Raw genomic sequence first — 19,540 nt, forward strand, 5'->3', positions numbered from 1 at the left:
TCCCCATTGGTAGTGGGACTGTGCAATTAATCTCTTACCTGGGCAGACACCTCCATAGGGCCATGTGTACCCTCTGTCCTTACCAGAGACTAAAGCCATGTCTGAGTACATTCAAGAAGATCTGGAGAGAGGTTTCATTCGCAATTTCACTTCTCCTTGCTGGCGCTGGGTTTTTCTTTGTCAAGAGAAAGGACAGTGGATTGTGTCTCCTCATCGATTACAGAGGCCTGAATGCCATCACTGTTAAGAATAGATATCAACTACCCCTTATTTCGCAGTAGATGGACCGCATCTAAGGTGCTTGCATTTTTTGTATGCCAGATCTTTGAAGTGCCTACAATCTCATTCGCATTAAAAAGGGAGACGACTGGAAAACTGCATTCAATACCAGGGACCGGCATTGCAAATATCTTGTGATGCCATTTGGGTTATGCAATGCTCCGGTGGTTTTTCAAAATTTTATAAATGGAATCTTCCGAGATGTTTTATACTTGTTTGTCGGATATATATCTCGAGGATATTCTAATATTCTCCCTCGATAAGATTCACAGAAAACATTTCGCATTAGTATTGACCCAACTTTACACTCATCATATCTATTGCAAATTAGAAAACTGTATGTTTGAACAACAAAATCTACCTTTCCTAGGAATATTGTTTCCGTGTGGCCTCCAGAAGGATCCTGCAAAGAGAGATTATCCAGAAATTACCACAACCTACTGGTCTTAAGGCCATACAACGCTTCATAGGGTTCACCAACTACTATTGTCAATTCATTAAAGGTTATTCCTTGGTAGTAGCACCTAATAGCACTTTGAATCAGAGGGGTGATAACCCTAAGATATGGTCACCTGGAGCCACTGAAGTCTTTTGCATAATCAAACAAGCATTCTCAATTAACCAGATATATCTTGTCCTTTCTTCTTGAAGGTAGACGCCTAAGCAATTGGAGAAGGGGCAGTCCTGTCCTTATGTGTATCTTCCTGGAAACTCCATCCATGTGGGTTCTTTTCTTGAAAGCTGCAGCCAGCTGAGAAGAATTGCTATTGGAGATAGGTAGCTCTTAACAGTTAAACTTGCACTCAAAGAGGAGACATCTTCTGGAGGGTGCCTCATTCCCGATGACCATCTATACACACCATAAAAATCTTATGTACTTACAAACGGCTCAATGTCTTAATCCCTGCCAAGCAAGATGGTCCCTGTTCTTCTCCTGCATCAATTTTATTCTCATTTTTTGTCCAGTTTCCAAGATTTTAAAGGCTGATGCCTCATCTCATTCTTTCGACTCCTCAGATCTGGAATCGTCTTTAAAGGGTCATCCCATCATTGATCTAAATTGTATTATTGTTGTTATTCCTAATTCTCTAGGAAATCCACCTCCTGGGAAATCATTTGTTATTCTTAGGTTTTGTTCCAATCTGTTATGATGGGCTCACGCCATTCGGTATGCAATCCATTCAAGAGTTAAAAAGACAAACTATCTAATTAACAGGAATTATTGGAGGCTTACTATTCCTCAAGATTTTAAGGAGTTTGTTGCAGCCTGTTCGACTTGTGCTCAACATAAAACTTCACGTCAAAAACTTCTTGGTCCTTTACAGATATAAACCCAGCAAAGGATACACTACCATTTGGGTGGTGGTTGATAGATTTTCGAAGATGGCTCACTTTGTTCCCTTGAAGGGGCTTCCTTCTGCTCTTGTTCTAGCTGATCATTTGTCAAAGAAATATTTAGAGAACATGGTTGCCCACAAGAGATCGAGGGATGCAATTGTGTCCAAATTTGGATATTCTTCTGCAAATACCTTCAAATTATATTTTTCCACTGCATATTACCCGCAGTCAAATGGGCAAACAGAGAGGGTGAACCAAAACCTGGAGACATTCATTAAGATGTATGTTTTCGTAAGTCAAGACAACTGAGTCGATTTGCTACCTTGGACTGAGTTTTCTCATAATAACCACACTCATGAAGGGACGTCCATGTGCCCGTTTTTCTCACTTTATGGTTGTCATCCTCTTCTTTTGGTACTCTCTTCTGTTCCCAGTTCAGAGGTTCCTGCCATTGATATCCTGTTACGGAACTTCTCAGACATCTGGACCCAAGTTAAAGCAAATCTGGTCAAAACTTCATCTCACTACAAATCTGCGGCCGACAACAGAAGATGCACAGTTCCTAGTTTAGTTTCGGCAGACAAAGTGTGGTTATACACCAGGAACCTGCGCTTACAAGTACCCAGCATGAAGTTTATACCATGTTTCATTGGATCTTTCAAGATTCTCAAAAAGATTATGCCAGTGGCCTTCAAATTGGATTTACCGGCCTCAATATACGTTTCCCAAGTGTTCCACATTACCTTGCTTAAACCTTTAGCAATTAATTGGTTTACCTCTAGAAATAATCCTCCTTCCTATATATCTGTTCATCAGCAAGAGGACTGTTAGGTTAGCCAGATTTTGGACTCTCATATTTCTAAAGTTGGCCTTCAGTTCTTTGTGGATTGGAAGGGGTACGGTCCTGTGGAGCATTCCTCGAACAAGGCCTCTAACAGTCATGCTCTCCGGCTTCTTAGGCAGTTGCATAGTAAATTGCCTGATAAGCATTTTATTAGGTATCAGTAGTCCACCCTTAAGAGGGGTTTACTGTCAAACACCAGAGTCCGGCTGTTATTTTTCAAACCCGTTAATTAAATGACACCACAGCGCCTATACACTACATATTTACATTTAAATTAATAAATATACCTTTAAAAAAATCTTTAATCCTTTAGTGCTAAGGTTTAACCCATTTCATGCTCCCGTGGCCACACTCCTCACCCCCTAGTCCATGCGGGCGACAGATGGGCCATGTCCCACGATTTCACTCCTGGCCCCGCAGTCTCTTGGAGTTACTGAAGGTGACCTGGAGGATCCGGCTCTTCCTGTCGAGACAGCCAACTGCATTGTTGTTTGCCTTTCCTTGCTTGTAAACAATATGAAACTCATAATCATTTGCAGGGCAAGGCTCTACCGCAATAGCCTGCCATTCTGCGCTGAGGTGTGTTGTAGCACTTTATAGGGCTGTGGTCAGTTATCACTGTGAAATGTTGTCCATAGAATTAAAGTTAAAGTTTTTCACTGCCCATACAATGGCCAGACCTTCCTTTTCAATTATGTCGTACCCCATCTACTGGTTCAACAATTTTCTGCTCAAATAGGCCATTGGGTTCTCCTGCCCATCTGAGCCCACCTGGCTAAGTACTGCTCACTGTCCATACTGTGATGCATCAGTTTGCACAGACAAGTCCTTGTCATAATTGGGTGCCAGCAGTACTGGAGCTTGCACATGGCTTTCTTTATTGACTGAAATGCCAGCTCACAAGTGGGTGTCAAGTCAACTACTTTGGGGGGGTTTCTTCTTAGTGAGATCTGTCAAGGACTTTGCTACAGTACTAAAATCAGGAAAAAAAATTGTAGTACCCTGCAGTCCCTAAGAAGTCAAGTACTTGCTTCTGGGTTGTGGGTCAGGGCCACTCATTGATTGCCTCTACCTTCACTGGCTTGGGCCTAACTCTACCTTCCCTCACATGATGCCCCAGGTACTGTACCTCTGACATCCTCATTTGACACATGTCTGCCCTGATGGTCAGACCTGCCAACTGAATTTTCTCCAACACATGCCCTACATGTTTCAGATGGTCCTCCCAGGTTTGACTGAAAATAGTAATGTCCTCCAAGTAAGCCTGAACAAAGTAATTACACCCTTCCAGCAGGTAATTAACCACATGTTGGATGGTGGCTGGCAAAATCTTCATCCCAAATGGCATGGACTTATACTCGAACAGGCCAAATGGGGTGATGAACGCTGACCTTTCTTGAGCCTCTGGGGTCAGTAATGTCTGCCAATTCCCCTTGCTCAAGTCAAAGGGGAAATATACTCGAACATCTCCTGCACCTCCCTGTACATACACCCCTTGGCCTCTGGTGAGTCCTGATAAGCGGGTTGCCTATTGGCCTATGCTCACCAGTGCCCACATGGTGCATTACTAAAGAAGTCAGGCAATGCTTCCTACTGAACTGAGTCATAAAGGACCACAGCCCTACCTCAAGCTGCTCCCTCTAGCGGGCACTCAACTGCTTTTCCCAGCTTACTTCCTCTACACCACCTTTAACTGTGGCATCTGCGTGGAGATCAGGTAGTGGATCACATCCTGGTTACTCAGTCGGTAAGCAGCAAACCGCTGTTACCAACTCCACACGCTCGTGTTATGCCTTCAACATATTCACATAGTAGGTCTGATGCTGCCTAGCGTCGCTATCAAATGACACCACATCAGTTAGGCAGTTCTAGACCATGTACGGTCCAGTCCAGGCAACCTGGAGCTTATTCTTGTGTGTTGGCATCAGAGCAAGAACCGTCTCCCCTACCTCAAATACTCTGGCGCGCACGCCCTGATAATAGTAAGTCTTCTGCTTGGTCTGCACTTCCGCTAGGTTAGCTTGCAAGAGCCCCATGAGATTCTCAAACCGATCTTTGAGCTTTGACACATACTCCACCACACAGACATCCTGGGTGAGTAGCTCTCCTTCCAAAGACTCCTGGAACAGGTCAAGAGGTCCACACACTCTGCAGCCATAAAGTAGTTCAAAGGGAGAGAAACCGGTAGACTCCTGCGGCACTTCCTCATAAGCAAACAGGAGGAGCGGCAGGTAGCATTCCCAGTCCCACTCTCCGAAGTTACAAATGCCCGTAGCATATGCTCACGCAGTCCGTTAGTCTGGGGATGGTAGGGGGCAGTGCAGAGCTGCCGCTCTCCGCACTTTGCCTAGAGACACTGGGCCAGTTCACTCATTAACTGTATGCCTTGATCGGTTAGGATCTCACTAGGGAACTCTACACTACTAAATAATCCTAGCAGCACGTCCGCTATTTATTCCGCCGTGATGGCAGACAGAGCCATAGCCTCTGGATACCGGGTAGCATAGTCCACCACAGTGAGGATATACCTCTTCCCCGATCTACTGGGCACAGGCAGGGGACCTACTATGTCCACTGTCACTCGCTGAAAAGGTTCCCCAACTATTAGCAAGGAACTGAGGGGAGCATAAGCACTGAGGCACCAAAGCTGCTAACACACATCACAGGACTTACAGAACTTACAGTATGCCCGGAAGTCATCAGACATTCCCGGCCAGAAAAAGTTCTGTGTCAGGTGCTTCAGTGTTCGGTCCCTCACCTGGATTTCGTGGGCAACTGACAATAGTTGCGCAGGATATGTCTGTGCTACCACCAGTTGAACTTGTTCCCAGACTAGTTTATCCCAATCTGCCTTCCTAGCTACACGGTACAGCATCCCTTTACACCAGGTCACACTCCTCACCTCCATCCCTGGACAGTGACTGCGCCTCATGTCTTCCAACGAGGGAGCTGAGCTGCAATGAATTCTTTCCTGTGGCCCTCACTATCATCTAAGTCAGGACCCTCTGCAGGGGGTCTATGTTGGGGTTACTAGGGTCAGTCAAAGGGAGATCACTGTGATCAGCTATACTTAACGCTGGAGCTGGCATACTGCTAGGGACAGGAGAATCACTGAGCTCTCCCGGAGCCTCAGGTAGGCCAGGGACAACATCCTCTGCATTGTTAGGGGATGTAGTTTCTCCAGAGGCAAAGAGCTGGCTGGTTCCTGAAGAAAAAGCAACTTGAGTCTTTTCATCTGGGCTGGCTGAAGCTATGGTTGCTGGTGATCGCTGTTGTTTTTTGCAGCTGTGATCTTTTCTTCTGGGCTGGGATGTGCAGATGTAGATCCTGAAGAGTGTAGTCTGGCCACTTGGCTCGGGTAGTAGAGTTGATAAATGCAGTCACAATTCCACCCCCAACATCATTGCCCAAGATCACATCAGTTGGGAGGTCATCCATATTGGCAACATCTCGCAACTCCTGGCCATTTCCCCAGTCCAGTTACAGCCTGGCTAGAGGTACTTCTTTCTCCAGTCCATCTGCCACAGTAAATTTGGCACTGTGAACCTGCAGTACTGTGAAATGATCAATAAGATGGGGACTCACTACAGAGGCCCCTGAGTCTCTAAGTCCTTCTCCCTGCAGGGGTCCCACTTGGACAGGCTGCAGGTTCCTCCTCATGTTTTTGGGGGGTCTTTTGGACAAAAATGTGACTCTCTCCGTTGAGTCACCTTCACAAATACCACATTCCGTTGGGCTGGCAAGGGTAGAAACAATCTCTACTGGCTCAACTTCATCAGTTAAGCAAGTCAGCTGGGCCCCAGGACTCAGATTAGGGGCACGAGACTGGGGTGCTGTTGCTTTGGGTTAGTTTATCCTTAGGTGACCGGTTTTCTTGCAGTTGTAGCACTTCTTCTCTAGCCTGGGATCCGGTGGTCTCTGATAACTCCAAGGAACATGGTGGGACGGTGGCTGGCGAGAGGTACCTGGATGGTTGGATTCTTTTCAGGGTGAGCTGAAGAGGGGTGTCCTGGTTGTACAGTTATTTCGGGTTAGCTTGTAACCTGGTGCTTCTGCCAGTTTGGTCTAACAGCAGCATACTGATCCGCTAACTGGGCGGCTACTTCCAAGGTAGTTGGCTTCCTGTCCATCACCCAGCTTCCGTTGCCTTGTCCTCTAAGGCAGCTGGATCTTTATCCTGTCAAAGTCGAATAATTGGATGAAAGAAAGTATATTGATTAATATTGTTTTACCGTGCTATTGCGATCAGTACGCCACGAGTCATTGCGCAAATGCACGATAAATAACGCACGCATACACTCGCACTTACACATTCACTTGTATATAGTTCACTTTTATAAAAGTTTCAATCCACAGTCTTTTTTGAGCAAATGTTATTTCATTTATAGTTAAATATTGTAATGTTATATGCACTTTAGTGAAATTTAAAATTCAGGTCACAGGAAGCATGTCATGTTTGGTATCATTCTAATCCACTACTTATCTGCAGACGTCCGGTTCATTCGCCGAAAGGATCGCACATTCCGTATGCTAGTTATGGATGATAGTGAATAAATGGTTAGCATGATATTGTCTGTGTAATGCTAATAGACCATTTTAGACTAGTCCTTGGCGGGAAAATTAGTATTCAACCTCTGAAGAGCTGACCCCCACCCTTGGAAAGTTGACCCCCACCCTTGGAGGGTGTCGTTTGAACTGACCTATTGACTGCATTACACTGGACCCTCCTGAAGCCTGAACCTATGGAAACGGAAGCATACCAAATCATCTGTATTCACTGTGTCACTAAGTGTATATAACATGGGCTCTAAGACCAGCATGCAGTCCCATTGACCACAGACTTCTGGATTGAATGACTGTATGCTGGACCCAGCATTTTGCAGCAGGTGAAGCATATGTATCAGCTGTACTGTACTTATTTATTGAAATGTTAAACTTTTGCTTTTGTTAAATAAATTGCTTGTGCTTTGGAACCACACAAATCGCATATACAATAATTATTGGAAAACAATGAAATTACTTTAAAAATTTGGGGGCTCGCAGCTGGAAGTTATGCTTCCGGACGATTCGCAAAGCCTATGTATTCGATTCCTCAATAAAGGATGGAGTGACGCGTCATATACGACTAAGAACGCAATGTTTTTAAAACCTGTTTATCATTCTGTGTTGTGAAACCGAATGTCCGCTTTTGCATAGTCTAAGGAGCACTAACTTAAATCTAGGGGCAAGAAAGAAAACTGTTTAATTTTATTGTCGTTTTGCGTTTTAAATGTATTGCATTGCATAGCGTATGTGTACTTCCTGCATTGCATATGTGCACTTCCGGTGTTGTTTCCATGTGTTTAAACAGTCATTTTGATAGTGTGTTATTTGTATAGTATAATCACTTGTTAAAGCCTCTGAAAAGATATTACTATTGTTTGGGAAATTAATTTTCTGCTCAGAAATCAAAGGTGTATGTGTATGTGAATTATATGCATAAAAAGAAGAGTTGATTTCCTGTTGAAAAGAGACTAAGGTGTTGTTCAGGTGTTGTTTGACAAAACGTGGTAAAAAGGTGACCTGAAAACAAAGGTTCTGTTTGAAAGGATAACATGGTGTAAAGAAACCTTTGTGTGAGTGGCGTTCTGTTCTAAAAGAGAACAGGGGATAAATAGACGCCACAGATTATACATGGCAGGTATACTTGAAGTGAAAACAACAGGTTTTCGTTACATTCCCAATAGTAATCGCAAAGCTTACTGATAGGTAGTATCTATAAGCGGTGCGATCGTACCGCATGGTTGATTGTGCAACCGTGATTGTGACTGGGGAGTTGTGGTAGGAAATACGCTGCATCCGTTGATATTCTGAGTTGTAAAGGTCTCAAACTAGGAAAGGCAGGGTATTGCGAAGTTGGTACTTGTCTGATCCCAGTTGTTGTGTTAAGAATTTTCTGGAGAGATAGGGTATCGAGGAGCAAATATCCCTGTGGTCCGCATTGAGATTTCTGGTTCAACATGGGTGCTAAGGATACGCTAGAGATTGCCAATGATGTTCTGCCTAAGTAATGGCCGATTGGTTCGGCGAGGTATATTATGCATAAGAAATACGGCGAGTATGCAATGGCGTACTGTGACAAATGGGTCAAGATGACCCGGGAGTGTGTGAGACCTTTTCTCAAAGAAGGTAGTTTTGATTTAGAGGCACTAAAAACTGTAACTGTTAAAATATGGTTGATCGAACCAACGAAAAAGAGAATTAAACACTATGACTGTTTAAAACTGTGGCAACAGGAAGGTAAAAACACGTGGCAGGCTAATAATACATGCATACCGGAAGTAAGCATACCGGAAGTAAGCGTTCCAGAAGTGCGCGTTGCGAAGCGTGGAGATCTGAGCGCAGAATGCGGTTGGGGTGGTAAGTACAGCTTATGCCAAAAATTTTAAAAATGTAATTAGTAATTTGTATGATGTATTAAGTCATATTAAGAGTAATGTTTCAGGAGAAGAAAATGAGTCCACTGTCATTTCAACCATTGCCCTTGCCAGTAACATGAAAGAGGCATCACACGGACAAGGAAAAAGTAATAATATAGAAATTAATAGAAGGGGGAACATTCATTGTACTGCAACAGTAAATCTAGCAAGTAGTCCACAATGTAGTGATTTGGTAGGTTTACATCCTGTCTGCAAAATAGCAGTTCTCAATGAGAAGGCGGATAAAGATGGTGTAGTTCCCATAAAATATGTAATCATGCATTGTCCATGGACTAGGACTGAACTGTTTTCAATTGTGTCTGATTTCCCGGATCCTAGAAAAAATTTGGCCAAGTGTCAGAAATTCATTAGACATTTAGGTAATGTACATGAGCCAACTAATAATGATTGGCGAGTGGTGTTTAGGGCCTGTCTTCCTCTCAATACTGATATACAAAAGTTCATTAAGGATTGTATGTTGGAGGAGGATAGATCCTTAACAGAGGATGATAATCAGGACAATATTAGACGTATAATCACACAGTTGGCCATATATATTCTAGAGATAGTGGACTGGGGAAAAATTTTCACTATCAAACAAAAAGGTAGTGAGATTGCAGCTGACTATTTTGCTAGGGCTCTGTCAGCCATGACTAAGTACACAGTGATACTAGATATCAAGGAAAATGTGCAACACAGGGAAGTAGCTGTTGCAGTACTAATGGATGATCTCAGGGAGGATCTAAAGACCAGAGTACAAACCTCGCTGCCTAATTGGAGAGGCCTCATGGCAGATGCAATTATAGAGTCTGCCGTGGAAGATGATAAAAACATATGAAAAAGGGAAAAGGCGCAGAGTGATAGGATAATGATGGGTGAGTATCCAGGCTTTAGAAAGATTACATTCACAACCTCAGACATATAAAACCCACTATAAGGGACGAAAGAAACAGAAATTTTTGAAGCGTTTTAACTGCCTTAAGAAGGGACATGTGAGGAAAGATTGTAAAGAAAAAACTAGAGCGAAAGCAAGGAGATTAGGACCAGGCAAGGTAAATGTTAATCTGTGGTAAGTATCACTGCGCAGGTTTAGAAAGAAATTGACTTTCTTGCTATTGCTTGTTTGTTTTATGTTGTCTTGTGCTTACCTTCCTGATCGCTGGTCGATGATAAGAAATGAAAATGTTTTTTTTTTTTATTTGAAACTGACTATTTTGTTCCTCTTTTTTTTTGCAGATAAGGACAAACAAAGAAATATATGCTTAGTAATTAAGGGGATTGATAGAGGAGTACAAAAATTTCTCTTGAAAGACAAATTAACAATGCATCATTGTAACACTCTTTCTTTTAGTTGACGTGTCTCATGATAATTTATTTGGCGGAGATCCATTATTCAAAATGAAATGTGTACATACCCTGCTCTAATGTTGTTTTGTGTATTCCAGACACACATGGGAATCACAGAGTATGCGTCTCAAAGAGTTAAGTTTGCACTTCTCTATTATAGTCAGGAAGTCTATCGCAAAGGTATATAGTTATTGTGACACTGAGTTCCATATGAGCTAACGATGGACAACACTGGATTGGACGGGTGACGTAACTCCCATTAAACTTGAGAAGAATGGTGAGGGGTCATAGTTTAGTGAATAGCTAAAGGGATTAGTGGAATAAGTAGGACTATTTTCCCATAGTGTCCAATCCAGCTGTCCTTTTGCTGTAAAATCTCATACTTTGCTTCTTTGCTTCTCTGTATTCTGTTTGTCTGTAAATATTTTTGTTTCTTTTGGTATTCGTTACTTTCCTGTTTCTCAGTCTTTACATCTCTGTCAGTATCTCACTCTTTTCTTGTAAAGAGGTACAAAAACCACGTAAACATGGTCTCATTCATGGGACTAAGACATTTGTGACATTGGACAGAGTCAGGGACACACACACTACATTGGCCTAGTCACGGAAGTAGCTAGGGGTTTGTTTTTATGTGTATATAAGCTGCTGATTTTAAGCGGAGGTTTTTGTTGTGGAAATATGATTCATGTTTTATAGATTGCACATCTGACTTTTTGTCTCCTGTGCAAAGTGTGCCTCTAAATATGCACAAAGGGTGGAGACAGGAGACTAGCTGATGGTAAATTAGGTAGACATACAGATATGCATCTCTGTGTAGAACATGTGTAGAACATTGGAGTAAGATTTTTTGCCACAAGACCTGACATAAGTGTAACCCTAGAAAATATAAAATTTTCGTGTTTTTATATTTTTTCACCGTTAGACAAACATGTACTGGATAATTGTTATAATTGATGAAAGTGTTATAGAAATGGACCCCTTTGCCCTTCTTACTTAGCCAAGAAGCTGAACATGTGGGATTGAAAATGGCATGTGAATTGGCAGAGGGTAAATCAATTGATATACATTGGTCTTCAGTATTTTTCTAGTATAGTGGGTGACGTTGAGGCGACTGAAGAACTTTTTATAACAATGGCAGTAAATAAGTAGAACTCACATTACATGGAGGACTTGTGACAGTGATACAGTTAACCAGCTGAAGTAGCTGTTAGTTAAGTTCACACTTACACACATGACTGTACATGACTTTCACAACAGGTCAGACATGGATGTCAGATAGACAGCAGGGTTTTAAAGTGACAGCTGTCAAATCTATGTTTTGTTTTGGTTTTCTTTGTATTGTTTTAAATTGTGTACAAACACACAGACACACACACACACACACACAGACACACACACACACACACACACACACACACACACTAGTTAATATATGAGATTTGTGTTACCTGAAGAATAAACAGTCTGGAAGGTGAAGGGAGGTGGTCAGGAGTCTGCTGGACCCTGGAGAGATGGACAAGGTAGACCAGTAGCTCCCAGAGGGTATATTCCAGACCTAGCGGAGGCAGCACATGGTCTGGCTCAGCTGAGAAAAGAAGGTATGTGCAAGATGGTAAGAGTATATTGATGTGCATCTGGTGTTTCTTCTCAACCTAGTAAGAAGGCAATGTCCTGTCTTGATTGAGAGAGAGTGTCAGAAAGACAATATCAATAGAGCCATCCCATAACCCTCCTACAGATGGACTTTCTCCAGGTAAAACAAATCCACATCATCCAATTACCACCTTGCAGGATCCTCAAGTATGCCCTGGGGTGCCGATGAAATATATCTGGGTAAAGGTGTATTGAAATGTTTCTAATGTATTGCTGTGTCATACTCAGGGTTTTTGTTAAGTAGATGTGGTATCCCTGGAGGTATAGAAAGTGATAAGGGTATTCATTTTATTGGGAATAACATTGTAATGTATGAGCAGTAAGTTACATACTTTTGATCAGCCACAAACCAGTGGGAATATAGCGTAACAGTACTAGCTAGAATGAATGGAATGGAATGAGGGTTGAAACTTAATTGGAGTGGCTAGTAGCTTCAGCCACTAGTCCTCCCCACTATTAAGTTCACTCCTAAAACTGCCTATTAACCTGTCATCTTTTGAAATGTTTTTGACTCTTCTTTTGATGAGTTTGCAAAGGAGAGACTGTTCTAGACTGTGAGAGAAAAAAAGCAAATAGTAAGACAGCAACCGAGAACATTCAAAACACTGTCTTCTGAGGTGTTATACTTACTGTTATGATGTTCGACTGGGAAAGTAAGTTGTGGAACTGTAATTTCCTACGCTCAGGTTGTTTGACAGACAGGTACCAAGTGTTGACGACCAGCATCACGTCCTTAGGGATAGCAGAGAGACACTGGTACCCATTCCATCCACTGCAGAGGAGTCAACACCTTGAGAAGGTTCCAATTACACTCGAGAATCTATTCTGGGAGGCCTCGATTGCAGTTCACAACACCTGAGCCAAGGACTTTGCAAAGACAGTTCTCCAGCAAGAAGTAGTAATTTTTCCTGGTTCAGGTAGTGATATTTAGGAGTTGGGGATGAAGAAGAAGGTGTTAGCACGATCGGTCCAGCCAATTACTCTATTTAATTCAAGGGTAAAGGAAAATTTGTAAACCTTAGAGCTTGGAGAAAGTACGAGGGGCTAGTGTTTGAGGAGTATACATCCGTAAGTACGTTGACCCACTAGTTGAAGAGAGGTGCACTCAGCGATGCCAGTCCAGTAATATTAGGACTTAAGCAGGCATCCTTAAGAATGATTATCATTCTTCGTTAGGTAAGGCCAAACAGTACTGGGTGTGCTCTAACGTGCCTCAGAGATTATATCAAGTAGGACTAGTTCTCTTTCCACTAAATATCCCTGAGGTTATGGGGTGGGAGGTCACTAGGGGAAGGTAAGACAGCTAGGTCCCTTAGTTTGGAGTCTCCCAATATTTGGCAGGCCAATCACTGTTTCACGTACAAAGAAACTTGAGTATTGGGAGACTGGGAAGAACGAACAGACATAGCCAGTCCCACAAGTTTTTGATGAAAAGAAATGTTGATATTATTAGAGTGTATATACTAACTCAGGTTGATGATGTTATTGGTGAATTTTGTCTGAGCTAAAAGTCATGAGTTGGACAAATGAACAAATTAGGCATGAAGAACTGTTGTAGAATATTCTATATTGTTAATACAAGTTCTATCGCACCCTTGAGGGGCATACAAAAGGTTATCTCCAAGCTCCAAAGGTTTATGTTCCATGATAAAAGAAAATTGTTTTTAGGATTGTGACTCTCTTTTATGGTAACCTGCCTGAGATCTACAGACAGTGTGGCCATACACAAAGGGGGACATACATTACAGAACAATGAAACGTGCTACTGAGATCCTGCAAATAAAATCTTTAAGGTGATAGTTTTCTGTACTATCAAAGGGTGGAGCTGTCAAAGTCGAATAATTGGATGAAAGAAAGTATATTGATTAGTATTGTTTTAATGTGCGATTGCGATCATTACGCCACGTGTCTTGCTCGATAAATAATGCACACATACACTTGCACTTACACATTCACTTGTATATAGTTCATTTTATATGAACTTTTATATGAACTAAAAGTTCCAATCCACAGTCTTTTATGAACAAAAGTTATTTAGTTTATAGTTATATATTGTAATGTTATATGCACTTTAGTGATATTTAAAATTCAGGTCACAGGAAGCATGTCATGTTTGGTATCATTCTAATCCCCTATTTATCCGGAGATGTCCGGTTCATTCGCCGAAAGGATCGCACATTCCGTATGCTAGTTATGGATGATAGGGAATAAATGGTTAGAATGATATTGTCTGTGTAATGCCATTAGACCAGTTTTAACTAGTCCATGGCGGGAAAATTAGCATTCAACCTCTAGAGAGCTGACCCCCACCCTTGGAAAGTTGATCCCCACACTTGGAGGGCGTCGTTTGAACTGACCTATAGACTGCATTACACTGGACCCTCCTGAAGCCTGAACCTATGGAAACATGCCAAATACACTGTATTGTTTCACAGTATCACTGAGTGTATATAACATGGGCTCAGAGACCATGCAGTCACATTGACCACAGACTTCTGGATTGAATGACTGTATGCTGGACCCAGCATTGAGCAGCAGGCGCAGCATATGTATCGGCTGTACTGTACTTATTTATAGAAATGTTAAACTTTTGCTTTTGCTTAATAAATTGCTTGTGCTTTGGAACCACACATATCGCATATATAATAATTATTGGAAAACTATGAAATGACTTTAATAATCCCGGCTGCCCTGCGCCAATCATAGGAGACAGGAACTGGTTCTGTTGTCACAGCCTGTTGAGAAGAGGGTGCTGCTGTCTTGGGGTTTGGCTTGTTCCCGGCTTTCAACTGGGTCACCAATTTGAGCACTGCCGCAATCATTTTTCTCCTCAGGGGTACCATGCTGTAGGTGCCATTCTTTCAGTGCCGACCTCATCTCTGCCCTGTTTGGAAAGTGCTGAATATAAATGCCCTTGACACTACACAGAATCTCAATGTTCACTCTGGACACGTTGGCATAATCAGACATCCTGTGTGTTCTCCGGGCTACAGTTATTCCTCTCCTGAATAGCTCGACTCTCCTGTCTGATGCACGAAAAGCAGCCTGGGGTACTTCCACCACTTGCCACCAGAAATCTGTGACAGAATGGACCTTCTATGCTACGCTGTCTGAGCTTGCTGGGGACCGGCTGGGCTTGCTTTGCCTTTGTCCCCTTTCTGTATCCCAAATAGCTCCCCTCTAAATGCAGTAGGAGGGGTTTCTGCTACTGCCACCACTAGGCTCCATTGCAGCATCAAGAACCATGTCTTTCTGGGTAACTCTCGCTATACTCTCTAAAAGCTGTAGTATTACATGTATGGATGGTCACTGAAACTGCAAAAGTTTTTTAACAGATTCAAGATAATATAAAGTTTTGGGTCGTGTGTTTGCTCTTCAAAGGTACATGACATTGGGCAAATGCACATCCCAAAAACAAATGCTATGTGCACTGTTAGCGCATTTATTATGGATAAACCCCATCTTGCAGTTTCAGTGAACCTCCATACATTAAGTGTACTTATCTGCTAGCTTTTGGAGAATATTTTCCAGCCCTATATGATCTCCAACAAATGATCTATGTAATTAAAAATGATAGACTTAAACTCTCTTCTACAGTCAGTGTGAAATTCTCTAATATAAGTCAACTGGGACAATTTTGGTCACCTCTGTTTATGCTAAGCTAAATATTATTTCCTTGATTAGCCCCTATAGGGATAGACACAAGGGTGTTTTATTTTTATTACCATAAATGACAACAACAACAAAACCACTGAGGAAGGCTCAGATGACAACAAAATAAAAACACACAGATTAATCACACCTGAGAGAATAATAACAATTAAACTCCCTTATTAACGTTATTGTGAGGGTATAAATTAAGTCATAAACAACTTTTCTTAGTAGAGCAAGATAAATTTTAAACACTTTATTGCATTTAACTGCATTTTTTTGCCATGGGCATTGATCATTTCAAGGTAAGTTTGATTAGTATTTGGACTCATTTTGAGTTAGGAGCAAAGCAATGAAAAGGAGCAACTTTGCACCTAGACAAACCATGTTACAATGCAAGGGGTGCACATTGACTTATTTTTTGCATGCAAGGAAAATATTGGCTTTTTTTTTTTCATGTAGCACACAAATACTTGATGGCCTCATTTTTACACTGAAACTAAAGTTGATTTATGACATGCCGTATTCCAACTATAAATCTGTCCCTACATTTTAAATTTACCTCCCCCTCCAATGCAACATGGTTTTTCCCAGGTGCAAAGTTACTCCTTTTCTTTGCTTTGCTCCTAACTCAAAATCAGGCCCAAAGTGTGTATTTTGTTTTGTAAGTTTTCTGGACAAATTCATGTTGCAATGAAAGGGGTGCAAATGAGTATTTTATTTTGCACATAAGGAAAATACTGTCTGTTTTTTCATGTAGCACACAAATAGTTGATAGCTTAATGGCCTTATCTGTGTGGAGTTTGTATGTTCTCCCTGTGTTTGCTTGGGTTTCCTCCGGGTGCTCCGGTTTCCTCCCACACTCCAAAAACATACTGGTAGGTTAATTGGCTGCTATTAAATTGCCCTTAGTCTCTCGGTCTGTGTGCGTATGTTATCAGATTTAGACTGTAAGCTCCAATAGGGCAGGGACTGATGTGAATTAGTTCTCTGTGCAGCGCTGCGGAATTAGTGGCGCTATATAATTTCATATGATGAATTTTAGTCTACAAAGACACTATTAATTTGTGTGCTACATGACAAAACACAGTATTTTCCTTATGTGCAAAATAACAAACTCATTTGCACCCCTTGCATTGTAACATGGTTTTGTCAAGAAAACTTGAGTAAGAAAACTTACTAAATTTTTTGCCCAATGAGTAAGGCCTATAGTTATTTTTTTACATAGTTATATAGTTGCATTGTTATACTTTACATAATTATATTTTTACATAGTTATATAGTAACAGTTAAATTATAATACAGTTACATAGTTTGCAGTGCTAAAAAAAGACAAGTCGACATTTTATAAACTTAATGGCCTCATTTAGAGTCATCATCATCATCATCATCATTTATTTATATAGCGCCAACATATTCTGTAGCACTTTACAATTGGAGACAAACATAGTAAACTAATAAACAAACTGGGTAAAACAGACAAAGAGGTGAGAAGGCCCTGCTCGCAAGCTTACAATCTATGGGACAATGGGAGATTGACATATGAGGTGAAGTCTACATTTTGCATTTTGGCCCAGACAGGCTGCAAAGGTAAAAGTGACTCATAAGCTAAATGATCCCATCACACAACAATGTTGGTCAGGGGGTAGTTGTCTTGTGTGAAATTGAGTCAGCAGTAAATCCAGCAAGCGGGTGTAATTTTGTACCTTGGCAAAATTATTTTGCTCTGCAAGGTGGGAGAAATTAAAATGTGTGGACATGTTTAGAGTTGGGGGGTGGGATGTGGTGGGGTGGTCCTAGATTCTAAATAGCAGTTATAAATGCTGCAGTATTTTTCCTGCATGGAAAAAAAACAAGTATTTGGACCCCCTACATCGCACCGTGGTTTGTGTGGGTTTAGCTGGATTTAGTCCTAACTCTGTTAAACCAGAGGAAGGTAAAATATTAACAACAGTTTTACAGTTGGCAACTTATCCAAAAAACCTCTTACTGGCTACAAAAATGGAAATTGGATAATCTCATCAATTATAGCTACAGGTTCTCTTGTCAGAAAGCAAACAATCCATTTTTACATTCTGCTTGTGAATTTGCCATCACCACTGCATGTGGTAAATACCTCCAAAGCTTAAACTCTTTTACAGTAAAGAACCCCTTCCTATGGAGATGGTTAAGCCGTCTTTCTTTAAACCCTTGCTCTTTGTATGGACTTTTCAATGAATGTATATTAGACGAATAATTACTTTTACAATTTAACCTTCCATTCACTTTATTAATGAAGCTGCCAGTATCTGATCTCCCTGAAATTCTCCAATGTCTCTCTTAGAGATAGGTGCTCAAAACTGTACCCCATATATGATGGAATTACTATGTTTTGTTGATGTACATTTATCCCTCTTTTTATTCATCCATATATTTTATTCTCCTTTGCAGCCTCTACCTGGCTCTGTGCTGCTACTCATCTTTATGTCCACTAATATTCATAAGTCCTATGCTTTCTCAGTTTTACTCAGTAGTATTCCATTTAATGTTTATATAGCAACGCAATTACCACAACCTATGTGAATAACCCTACACATGTACTTGAAAATAATTCTGCAATTTTATGGAAGAGTTTACCATTTTGTCTAAATCTTTCTGTAGGATTACTATCCTGCTTTATGTTAATAACCTTACAGTACTTTGCTTTATCAGCAAATATGAACATGTTACTTTCTAGGCCATCTGTGAGATTAATAATAAAAATATTAAAAAGAACAGAGCCCAATATTGATTGCTGTGGAACGATACTAATATCTTTCAGTTTGAAACTTACATCCTCCTATCTGTATGCCTGGTATGACCAGTCATTCATGAAACCATGTTTACATTGTGATACAAAATTATTTTCACAATTTATTTCCGAATCATATGACTCAAAATTCTTTCAATTAATTTCCCCTAGGCAAAAGTCAGGCTCACAGGTCTATAATGTCCTGGTTTTATTCTCTTTTTGTGATTGGTATCACATCTGCATTACACTAATCTTGTGTCAATTATTTATTTATGAGTCAGTCCATAAATATAATAAATAGATATAATAAATAGTGGTCTATGATAGTTGTTTGCTGGAAGAAAGTGTTCATATAAAATAATATATCCAACGTCATAAAAGATTATATGCTGATCATTTACTTCTCTGTTACCTAACAGTATCATGTGAGAGTGATAGATAATCTAAGCGTTTACATTCTATTATGAGGTGCTCTCTGTTAGATATATATTGTCTACAAAATCAATTATAAGAACACAATATATTGGGGCAGGTGACACAGTTATTTTTGTACATTCTCATAAATAATTTTGCTAATTCGGTATAGAGTACAGAATTTGGAGACTGGCCACTAAATCAGCTCTGTGAAATAAATGTGATTTTTTTTTATAATTCTACAATTATAAAAAATTATTTCACTATAAATTATTATAATTATAATTTGTAACACAAAATTAATTTTGTAACTAGTTTGTTGCTAATCTGTTAGGCCTACACAATAAGTTATATCCACCAGTTTACACCTGCCAAAATGGAGAGATGTAAATAGATGGTAATATATATTGGATGGTCTGCTAACAATCTATGTTTACAAATATTAAAGTTTGTACTGGATAGAATTTAGCAATCCTTAAGTATATTGTTTCAAAATTTCTATACAATATATCCATTATTATATATAACATTTTAGTATTTCAATTATGTAATTTTCTTTGTATTACAGATATTGTAAATGTGCTTTTCAGTGTTTATTGTTACATAGCTGAGCTAATTAGTGGTGACAGTAATCTCACTCTAACATTTAATTTATGCTTAGTTCACAAACTGCCTGTGGTGTGGGGGCTGAGTGGTCCCTCTTACCCCTCTTGCAGTTATAAATAAAAGAGAAGGGGGTCTGCTTTATAGTCCAGGGGCTGATAATTTAAGTATAGTTTTAAAATG

At 40.6% G+C, this 19,540-nt stretch overlaps 1 protein-coding gene across 1 annotated transcript in view; it reads left to right on the forward strand.

Annotated features, from left to right (window-relative positions):
• LOC142138701 (olfactory receptor 6N1-like) overlaps positions 1–19,540 on the forward strand; it is a 28,523-nt gene that overhangs the window by 6,711 nt on the left and 2,272 nt on the right. The window lies entirely within an intron of this gene.

The sequence above is a fragment of the Mixophyes fleayi genome, chromosome 2, assembly GCF_038048845.1.
Source record: "Mixophyes fleayi isolate aMixFle1 chromosome 2, aMixFle1.hap1, whole genome shotgun sequence".
In the NCBI taxonomy this organism is placed as follows: Eukaryota; Metazoa; Chordata; class Amphibia; order Anura; family Limnodynastidae; genus Mixophyes; species Mixophyes fleayi.